Source organism: Lathyrus oleraceus, chromosome 5 (genome assembly GCF_024323335.1).
Source record: "Lathyrus oleraceus cultivar Zhongwan6 chromosome 5, CAAS_Psat_ZW6_1.0, whole genome shotgun sequence".
NCBI lineage: Eukaryota > Viridiplantae > Streptophyta > Magnoliopsida > Fabales > Fabaceae > Lathyrus > Lathyrus oleraceus.
This window is the reverse complement of record NC_066583.1, coordinates 381,757,236-381,767,343: the sequence shown is the minus strand read 5'-3', so window position 1 is coordinate 381,767,343 and position 10,108 is coordinate 381,757,236. Positions and strand designations below refer to the sequence as shown.

The following is a 10,108-nucleotide window of genomic DNA, read 5'->3' as shown; positions in this document are numbered from 1 at the left end:
CTCTACAGGTCGGTAGAATTCTGCTTCTTCGAAATAATTACTTAAACTAAATTAAATAATTTGCAGTAGTTCCTCAATGTAGGAAACTACTACTTTTGGCTAAGCAAAAAAAGCGGAAAGGGAAGGGATAAATCAAAGCTCTGAACGGAACGGTAAACAAATTGCAGTAAAAGAAAACAATTTTTGCTGAAGAAAAATAACGAAAAACAAAATTGCAGTTGGAAAAATAAATGCAGAGAAATAGCTTGAGAGTTGGCTTCAGAGAGGAAAAACAAGCATCCCCCAGAGGTTTCCAACTTCCATCCTTTTATAGTACCCCTTTGGTCTTCGTACTTGAGAAAAATAAGGGTGACTTGGTTTAGTGAGAGATTCACGGGAAAGTGGGTTGAGGAGCGAAAACTGGGGTGACGTGGATCATTTCTGTTTGAAAATTCATTACGCTGCCTTTGCCTTTGTGACGGTCATGGTGGACCTGTGGCGTTCTTCACAACCAGGGCGTGACGATCGTAATGGAGCGTGTGACAAGCGTCACATGCACAAAATTCTTAAATTCAGCTTTTTTTGCTGTTTCTCTTCTGTTTCTTCTTCTTTTCCTTCATTTTCTATAATTTGCTCATTTAAGCATGGGAATTAAAATACCTGGAAAAATAACTCGAACACTTGCAGAATAATCGGAATATAGATGAAAACGGTACGATTTTTGAATGTAAATCAAGACAAATGTACGATACATTTTCGTGTTATCAAACTCCCCTATACTTGAATCTTTGTTTGTCCTCAAGCAAATAATCAGTATAAAATTTGAAACACTAGTTAAACGCGAATACATGACACATTTCCAATTTGTACGTGGTTGTTAGGTATTTCGTTAGAATGACAGATACTCAAGTAAAACACTAAAGATACAGTGACAACACAAGCAACAAGCATTAACATAGATATCTCTTTTATATAAACCAGTTCGAATCATGCTATTATAGGTCAACCTAATGCTTTTTGTTCCTATTTCACCCGGTTTCATTCTATCGCAATCACATTAAGCCCTTTGCCTTTACACGCACTTAGTGAAGTAGCCGGTTAGTGGATTTGATCCTTTTTTAGCCCGGGGTCTGGTACACTAGTGTGGTAACCCTTTATATATCCCATTTGAAGGTTATGGGGGATCAAACTGTAGTTTGCCCTACCGAATCCAGTACCAGGTACCTCTGAACCAACCGGCAACGAGTTTTTCTTTCCTTCTGTATATCTTGCAACCATTTGTATGGTGCATTTTAAATTTCTCAACAGCAAAAGGATCTTCTCAAATCGTAGGCATCAATCACTTATATTCATCGGCTCTTCACATGGTTTGTGTTTAAGACGATGCTGACTGCTAGTATAAACTACTAGGGGTTAATCTAGAACGGAAACTTAAGGTATTGGTATAATGGGTATTCAAACTGATCTCCCAATTGTGAGAGATCTAAGGTGTCAGGACGGTATCAATCTTGTTAGATTTTTCTCAGCTTCCTAACAGAACCTATGTAAGACAACCTATATACTCGTAGGGTATGCATTTAACATAAAAACAAAAAAAAATTGTTATGGCAAATTAGATAGAAATAAATGAACGATTAGATAAACGAAAGACAAAATTTTTGTTATGGCTAAAAATAGAAACAAATAAACGAAAGACAAGGATTCCCTCCCACACTTAAACAAAGCATTATCCTCAATGCGACAAAATAAAGTGAGAAAAGGGAAGAAACAGGAGGATCACTACTCTTCGCCATGACGTTGGGCTCTACGTGCTCTAACTCTTGCTCGTGCATGTTCACTTCTACCACGCTGGGTAGGGTCCAACCCCACATGCTGAGTGTATTCCTGGATAGCATCAACGCGATGTGTCAAGGCACTCATTTCTTCGGATAGTTCTGCCATCCCTTAGTCATGCTAGTTTGCATAGTCATGCTGATCTCTTTGTATTTTCTGGATCACTTGCATCATTTCCGTTTGGCACTCTTCCATCCTTTGGTTATGTCGTAACATCTCAGCATAAATATCTTCCATGGTGGCGGGTCGGCGCTCATTTCTTCCTTTGTTTCGGGAAGATGTCTCTGCAGCATGCTCAGGAGGTGGTTGTGGCACCTGTCGGTCCAGCTCTTCTTCAATTTCATCAGCTCCATTATTGTTAGGATCTTCTTCATTGGGCTCAGGAGCATTCAGATCAAAAATCCAATTTGCCATATTTTGCGGATCTATACGATTCCTGTTAGGCATAATGACGCATTGAACTATCTTGTTCCGAACCACAGGGTGGTATCTCCCATTCTCTCTGATCTTGATGAGGTGCGAGGAGCGGCAATAGTTGATATTGAAGAACTCGGCCGGCAAGGCAGGTAAGTTAGCAAGCATTCCCCCAGATTCAGGCCCAATGCTATGGAAGTGATGATTCCTCCAAAACAGAATGTCGTGTTGCCTCTGATGCAGTTAGCCTGGATATTGGCCAACAAGAACAAGGTGGCATTGAACGCCACTGGAGTGAACACACGGTGAAGGAAGAAAAGCTCCTTAGAGTTTACCTTATGGTTGTTGACTATTCCAAAGACCGTGTGTCCTAAAACTCGGTGGAAATATCTGATGGTCGGGTTGTGAATGTACGTTGCGTTGAGCGCATCCCATCTTGTAACGTTTACGTTGGCAAGGTTGTGCCATACTCCAAATTCTATCTCAGACCATCCTTCAGGGATACGGCAGTGAACTCCATCTCCATGTTGGAAACCAAGCATTCACGCTATATTTGTTTGGTTCAAGGAATACTCGATGCCGAACATTCTGAATGTGGTGAGTCCGGTGAGAAACTGAGTTGCACCGGGAGGTGTTATGTAGGAGAACGAACTCAAGAATTCCAGGGTCAGAGCTTCATATGTCGGTTGTGGGTTGGTGCAGAGCTGCGTCAACCCAGAGGTGTTCAACATCCATTCCACGCCCTCTAAAAGCCCTAACTCCGTCAGACAGTCATTATCAACATACCTCGTATGTTGAACTGAATATTGATAAAACCCGAGGTAGTTGTCTCTTTGTCGTTCGCCGGCTTCTCCCTCTCTGAATATGATATTTAAAAGGTCGGGAGCAGGTCTCTCTTGACGGGCCATGGAGTATGCAAATTGAGGTTTTGGTGTAGAGGAAATGGGTTTCGTGAGTTATAGGAAACTCGCTTGTTTCTTGCTTAAATAGGAAGTGATGGAAGGGTTAATGGAGAAATAAATGGGTGTGAGTGGGATGGTTGAGGAAACAGAAGGAGTAGATGAGGAAGAAGAGGAGAGCAATGCGCCTGTTTTAATAAGGAAACAGAACGTGCGTTCTGGATGCGTGACGAGCGTCATGTACTTGTTACGGTCGCCACGCGTAACGGTCATGACGTGTAACGGTCGGGACGTGCATGTGACGAGCGTCACATGCAATGGTCATATTTTTGCAGAAAATGGAAAAATTGAAAAATTTACTGCATGCTTAATTTCTAACTGTTTTCTAGTATTTTGTGGAAGTAGCGGATAGCAGGGTTGTGTATCGCTTGAGAGTGCATCTGGTGTGGGCAAGGGTGGTGATCTCCAGTTAAACTACCCCAAAAGTAATCTAAGTCAATGTCATCGATTAATTCCTCCTGGCGGGTAGTGAATACAAATGGGCCACTAGGGAATCCTAGATGGTCAGCAAGGTCTCTACGGTTATAAGTGAAATCAATACCAAACATCCTAAAGGAAATCAACCCTTTGTTGAGTCTGTAACCAGGCTCGGGGTTGTAAACTAGGGAGCTAAGGAATTCTAGGGTAAGCTCACGGTATGTGACAAACCTTCTCTTAATAGTAGCATTCTCCCAACCTAGCTGGTTAAATATAAACAAGATACTATCGCGGATACCTAACCTATCCATGGTAGGTCCATCATAATATATGGATAAAGCCATATCCTTCTGAGCTAAATAATCATAACGCCTTCTCTGAACTCTGCCTCTGAAAACTGTATCTACTTGTTGCATGATGAAAATTAGTTTCTAACTAGTTATAAGTTTGTCTATTAATCAGTATCCAATATTACTAAGTTAGTAACGAGAAACAACAAGTACATTACTGCATAGAATCAAGGAAAGGGAGCAGAATAAAAGTAATAATCAAAGAAGGAAAACACTTAAAATGTAAAACATAAAATTAACAAAATCAATAACAAATTAAAAAGAGGCGGGTTGTCTCCCACTAAGCACTTTGTTTAATGTCGTAAGTTTGATAGTAACGTTGCGATATATCAGTTTTGGGTTTGAACGGGAAGCTCTATAAGTCTAAGACTATTTGAATAGTTTCTATTTTCAATATTATGATAATGCTTTAATCGCTGCCCGTTTACAATGAACGGTTCACTATTTCTACTCTTGGTCTCTATCGCACCGCTTTTAAAAACTTTTGTAATTTCGAAAGGACCTGACCACCTAGATTTAAGTTTTCCCGGAAAAAGCTTAAGTCTTGAATTAAATAGTGACACTACGTCGCCGACATTAAACTCTTTCCTATATATACGTTTATCGTGCCATTTTTTAGTCCGTTCTTTGTATATCTTGGCATTCTTATAGGCGTCTAGTCTAAGTTCTTCCAATTCGTGAATGTCTAAAATTCGCTTCTCGCCTGCGGAAGTATAATTTAGATTTAGGGTCTTAATTGACCAATAAGCTTTGTGTTATAACTCCACGGGGAGATGACATGATTTACCATAGACTAATTTAAAGGGTGTGGTCCCTATTGGGGTTTTGTAGGCTGTCCTATATGCCCACAGAGCTTCATTTAGTTTAGATGACCAGTCTTTTCTAGATATTCCGACAGTCTTTTCTAGAATTTGTTTGATATCTCTATTCGAAACTTCGACTTTCCCACTGGTTTGTGGGTGATAAGGTGTTGCTACACGGTGTCGGACTCCATACTTCAGAAGAAATTTTCCAAAGATATTTGATATGAAATGGGAGCCACCGTCACTAACTACTAGTTTTGGCACACCGAATCTAGGAAAGATTATGTTCTTGAACAACTTAATCACTACTCGTGTGTCATTTGTCGGAGAAGCTACAACCTCGATCCATTTTGAAACGTAATCGACAGCTACGAGTATGTACTTATTACCAAAAAAAGACGAGAATGGTCCCATGAAGTCAATCCCCCACACATCAAAGACTTCCACTTCTAAGATGCCTGTTTGTGGCATTTCGTCGCGTCTTGAAACGTTACAAGTGCGTTAGCACTGGTCGCAATTTATAACCATATTATGGACATCTTTCCATAGAGTAGGCCAAAAGAGGCCAGATTGTAAGAGTTTAGCACAAGTTTTTGAAGTGCTTGCGTGCCCACCATAGGGAGCGGAATGGCAATGAGAGATTATATCGTCTATTTCATCCTCAGGAACACATCGACGGAAAATGTTGTCGGCACCTCTCTTGAAAAGAAGAGGTTCATCCCAGTAGTATTGTTTTAGATCATGAAAAAATTTCTTCTTTTGTTCGTATGATAGGTCCGGTGGAAGTGCTCCAACAGCTAGGTAGTTGACAAAATCAGCATACCATGGCAGAGTTATATTCGTATGAATTTCTTCCATGGATTCTTCTATTTAGGTATCATTTAAGGTTAGCTCAGACATGTCGCTTTCAATTTGGGCTATAAGTCGTTTGTAAGGGAAATCATCATTGATTGGAACTTGTTCAGGCTTATTCCCTTCGCTTCGTGATAAGTGGTTTGCTACTACGTTATCAGTACCCTTCTTATCTTTTATTTCTAATTCAAATTCTTGTAAGAGTAGGATCCATCTTAAGAGTCTTGGTTTGGTATCCTTCTTGCTTAGCAAGTATCTAATAGCAGCGTGATCAGTATAGATGATGATTTTCGCTCCTACTAAGTAAGAACGGAATTTGTCTAAAGCGAACACAACGGCTAGAAGTTCCTTTTCAGTGGTGGCGTAGTTCATTTGGGCAGGATCTAAGGTTCTACTTGCGTAGTAGATCACATGAAGTTTTTTATCCTTCCTTTGTCCTAGCACTGCGCCTACGGCATAGTCACTCGCATCACACATGATTTCGAATGGTAATCTCCAGTCAGGTGGTTGCATGATAGGTGCAGTGATTAAAGATGTTTTTAATTGTTCAAACGCTATTAAACATTTCTCATCAAAGATAACGTCAGCGTATTTCATTAAAAAACCAATCAGTGGTTTGGTAATTTTCGAGAAAACTTTGATAAAGCGTCGATAGAAACCGGCGTGTCCTAAGAAGCTTCGTATTTCTCGTACGGTTTTCGGAGGTTGAAGATTTTCTATAATTTCGATCTTAGCTTTGTCTACTTCAATTCCTTTATCAGATACTACGTGTCCTAACACGATTCCTTGTTGGACCATGAAATGACATTTCTCCCAGTTCAATACGAGATTCACCTTTACGCATCATTCAAGTACCATTTCAAGGTTTGATAGACATCCTTCAAAGCTCTGCCCATAAACAGAAAATCGTCCATAAAGACTTCCATAATATCGTCTATAAAGTCAGCGAAGATTGACATCATGCATCTTTGGAATGTTGCGGGAGCGTTGCATAGTCCAAATGGCATTCGTCGATAAGCAAATATACCATAAGGGCATGTGAAGGTTGTTTTCTCTTGGTCGTCAGGATGGATAGGAATTTGAAAGAATCCTGAATAACCGTCTAGATAGCAGAAGTGGGAATGCTTAGCCAATCGTTCAAGCATTTGATCAATGAAAGGAAGAGGAAAATGATCCTTTCCAGTGGCTTTGTTCAGTTTCCTATAGTCGATGCACATTCTACTTCCGGTCACAACTCTTTGTGCTATAGATTCACCCTTCTCGTTCTTAACAACGGTAACACCCCCTTTCTTGGGTACTACATGAATGGGGCTAACCCATTGACTATCGGAGATCGGGTATATGATTCCTGCATCTAATAACTTCTTTACTTCATCCTTGACTACAATACTTAAGATTGGGTTGATCCTTCTCGGGTGTTCTCTAGAGGTTTTACAATCTTCCTCTAGCATAATGTGATGCATACAAATATAAGGACTTATTCCTTTTAAGTCGGCGATGTTGTAGCCTAACGCAGTTGGATATTTTCTTAAGACATCCAGTAACTTTTCAGTTTCAATCTGTCCTAAGTCTGCGTTGACTATTACTGGTCTTTTGAGTTCAGTGTCTAGGCATTCGTATCTTAGGTTCTTGGGTAGTGTTTTTAATTCTAAGTCTGGTTTCTTCGGGCATGGCATGTGATTGGGTGTAAGTGCTGAGCATTCGCTTAGACTGTCACTTTGGTATGGTTCACGCCAATTATCATCTTCAAAGATTGGAGGGATTTAGATTTTCATTATATCAGAATATGTGGTTTCTTGCATCTCCATCTCTCTTACGCACTCGTCTATGACATCAAGTAGATAACAAGTATCGTCTATAGCTGGCGCTTGTAAGAATTGTGTCAAGATGAATTCAACTTTTTCTTCTCCAACTTCAAATGTTAGCTTACCTCTTTTCATGTCTATTATGGCTCCGGCGGTAGCTAAGAATGGCCTTCCTAATATAATAGGTGTAGTGGCATCTTCTTTGATATCCATGATTATGAAGTCTGTAGGAATGTAGAATTGTCCTACACGTACTAGGACATTCTCTAGTATACCAACAGGATATTTGATTGAGCGGTCAGCTAGTTGAACAAACATCTTAGTTGGTCTTAGTTCTCCCATGTTGAGCCTTTTATAGATGGATAAGGGCATTACACTAATGCTGGCTCCTAAGTTGCATAGAGCTTTGTTTATGACGAACTTTCCAATGACACAGGGTAAGGAGAAACTACCTGGGTCTTTTAGTTTGGGAGGCATGTTATTTTGGATTATTGCGCTACACTCAACAGTAAGTGTAATTGTTTCGTTATCCTCGATCTTTTTCTTATTGGATAGGATCTATTTAAGAAACTTGGTATATGAGGGCATTTGTGTGATAACTTCTGTAAAGGGAATTGTAATATTCAGTTGCTTTAAAAGTTCAACAAATTTCTTAAATTGCCCTGCAGTTTTAGAATTTGCGAGTCTTTGAGGATACAGAATGGATGGTTTATAAGGTGGTGGAGGCACATAAGGTTTTTCTTTCTCTTCGGCCTCTTGGGTATTATCTTCCTTCTCCTTTGGTTCACTTACCTTCTCAGTTGTTGTTTTGTCAGGTTTTTGGTACATGGCAGGATTTTGGAGTCTTGGATCTACGGGTCCGTCTAGTTCTTTTCCACTTCTCAATATAACGGCATTTGCATGTCCTTTTGGATTAGGTTGTGACTGTCCAGGAAATGTGCCAGCGGGAGCAGTAGTAGATGCTTGTTGTTGAGCCACTTGTGAAATCTGTGTTTCAAGCATTTTGTTGTGGGTAGCTAAAGCGTCTACTTTGCTCGCTAATTGTTTAAGTTGCTCACTAGTGTGTATGTTTTGGTTCAAGAAGTCTTTGTTTGTTTGAGCTTGGGTAGCTATGAAACTTTCCATCACCAATTCAAGGTTAGACTTCCTAGGAACGTTAGAAGCATTAATAGTTGGCTTTTGATATCCAGGTGGAACAGCGGGAGCTTGGCCAGGTGCATACAGGGTGTTGTTATTCTTGTACGAAAAGTTAGGATGGTTTTTCCAACCTGGATTGTAGGTATTCGAATAAGGGTTTCCTTGTGCATAATTTACTTGATCAGTAGAGACTCCTGCTAATATCTGACATTCTGGTGGAGTGTGTCCAGGAATTCCACATAACTTGCAGTTTGGAGTCATGGCAGCCACGGTGGCTGCGGGTGGTATGGTCAAGTTGTCTAACTTTTGAACAAGGGCATCTACTTTTGCATGGACGTGGTCAAGGCTACTGATTTCGTACATTCCACCTTTTGTTTGAGACTTTTCTACTGGAGTTCTTTCACCTCCCCATTGGCAATGGTTTTGGGCCATGTTTTCAATGAGTTGATAGGCTTCGTTGTATGGCTTGTCCATAAGTGCACCGCCCGCGGCAGCGTCTACTATCAGTCTTATGTTATACAGAAGCCCATTGTAAAATGTCTGAATGATCATCCAGTCTTCGAGACGGTGATGTGGACACATCCTCATCATGTATTTGTATCTCTCCCATGCGTCGTAGAGATATTCTGCATCTTTTTATCGAAATCCGTTGATTTGAGATCTCAGCATAGCAGTTTTGCTCGGCGGGAAATATCGGGCTAAGAAAGCGTTCTTCAATTCTTCCCATGTAGTGACTGAGTTGGATGGCAAGGATTGCAACCAAACCCAAGCTCTGTCTCTCAGAGAGAAGGGAAAAAGGCGTAGTCTTATTGCATCTTGAGATACACCATTCGCCTTCACAGTGTCTGCGTACTGCACAAACTTGGTCAAATGTTCATTAGGGTCGTCCGTAGGATTTTCAGCAAATTGATGTTGTTGGACAACTGATAATAATGAGGGTTTTAACTCGAAATCATTTTGATCGGTAGCAGGGGCAGCAATGTTGTTGTGAGGTTCTTGTTGGGACGGGGTAGCGTTGAACTTAAGAGGACGATTTTGTGGTCCCACTGCAGCCATGGTAGGTTTCTCAACTGGTTCAGTAGTAGGAAATAAGATATCGGGAATATTATACCTTCGTTGGTACTCTAGCATTCGGCGTCTTAAATATAAGAATCGCTCTAATTCTGCGATTGGTGGTACTAAGTTTTTGCCTTATGAGCAAGTACTTGGCATACAACCGAGAAATAAGGGAAAGGAAATTAGTTTTTACCTCAGTCTATACTTCTCGTGACTGTATATAAAATATAGTCTATCGGATACTTGACTGCAAGTGCACAGTCTAGTCATTTAGTTTTAAAAGATATCGAACCCACAGGGACCGATGATCAAACTAATGTTATCGATGTTACTATGCTTAGCTAAGGCGATAATTTTTAGAGGTTTGGTTGAGCAAAAATCAAATCTAAAGAAAATTAAGTTTTTAAGATAATATTAATGAAGGGATGTCAGTATGCAACACATTAATTGTCAGGGATTCGATAAGTCACCGGTGTATATTTTAATTACCAAATACCTTTCAG

The 10,108-nt window shown here is 40.3% G+C and overlaps 1 non-coding gene across 1 annotated transcript; it reads left to right on the top strand.

The window, feature by feature from the left end:
* Positions 1 to 9,111: 9,111 nt before the first annotated feature.
* LOC127089460 (small nucleolar RNA R71) lies at positions 9,112 to 9,218 on the top strand. The gene has a single exon (XR_007791053.1). It is a non-coding gene; the product is annotated as a small nucleolar RNA R71 (small nucleolar RNA).
* Positions 9,219 to 10,108: the final 890 nt, after the last annotated feature.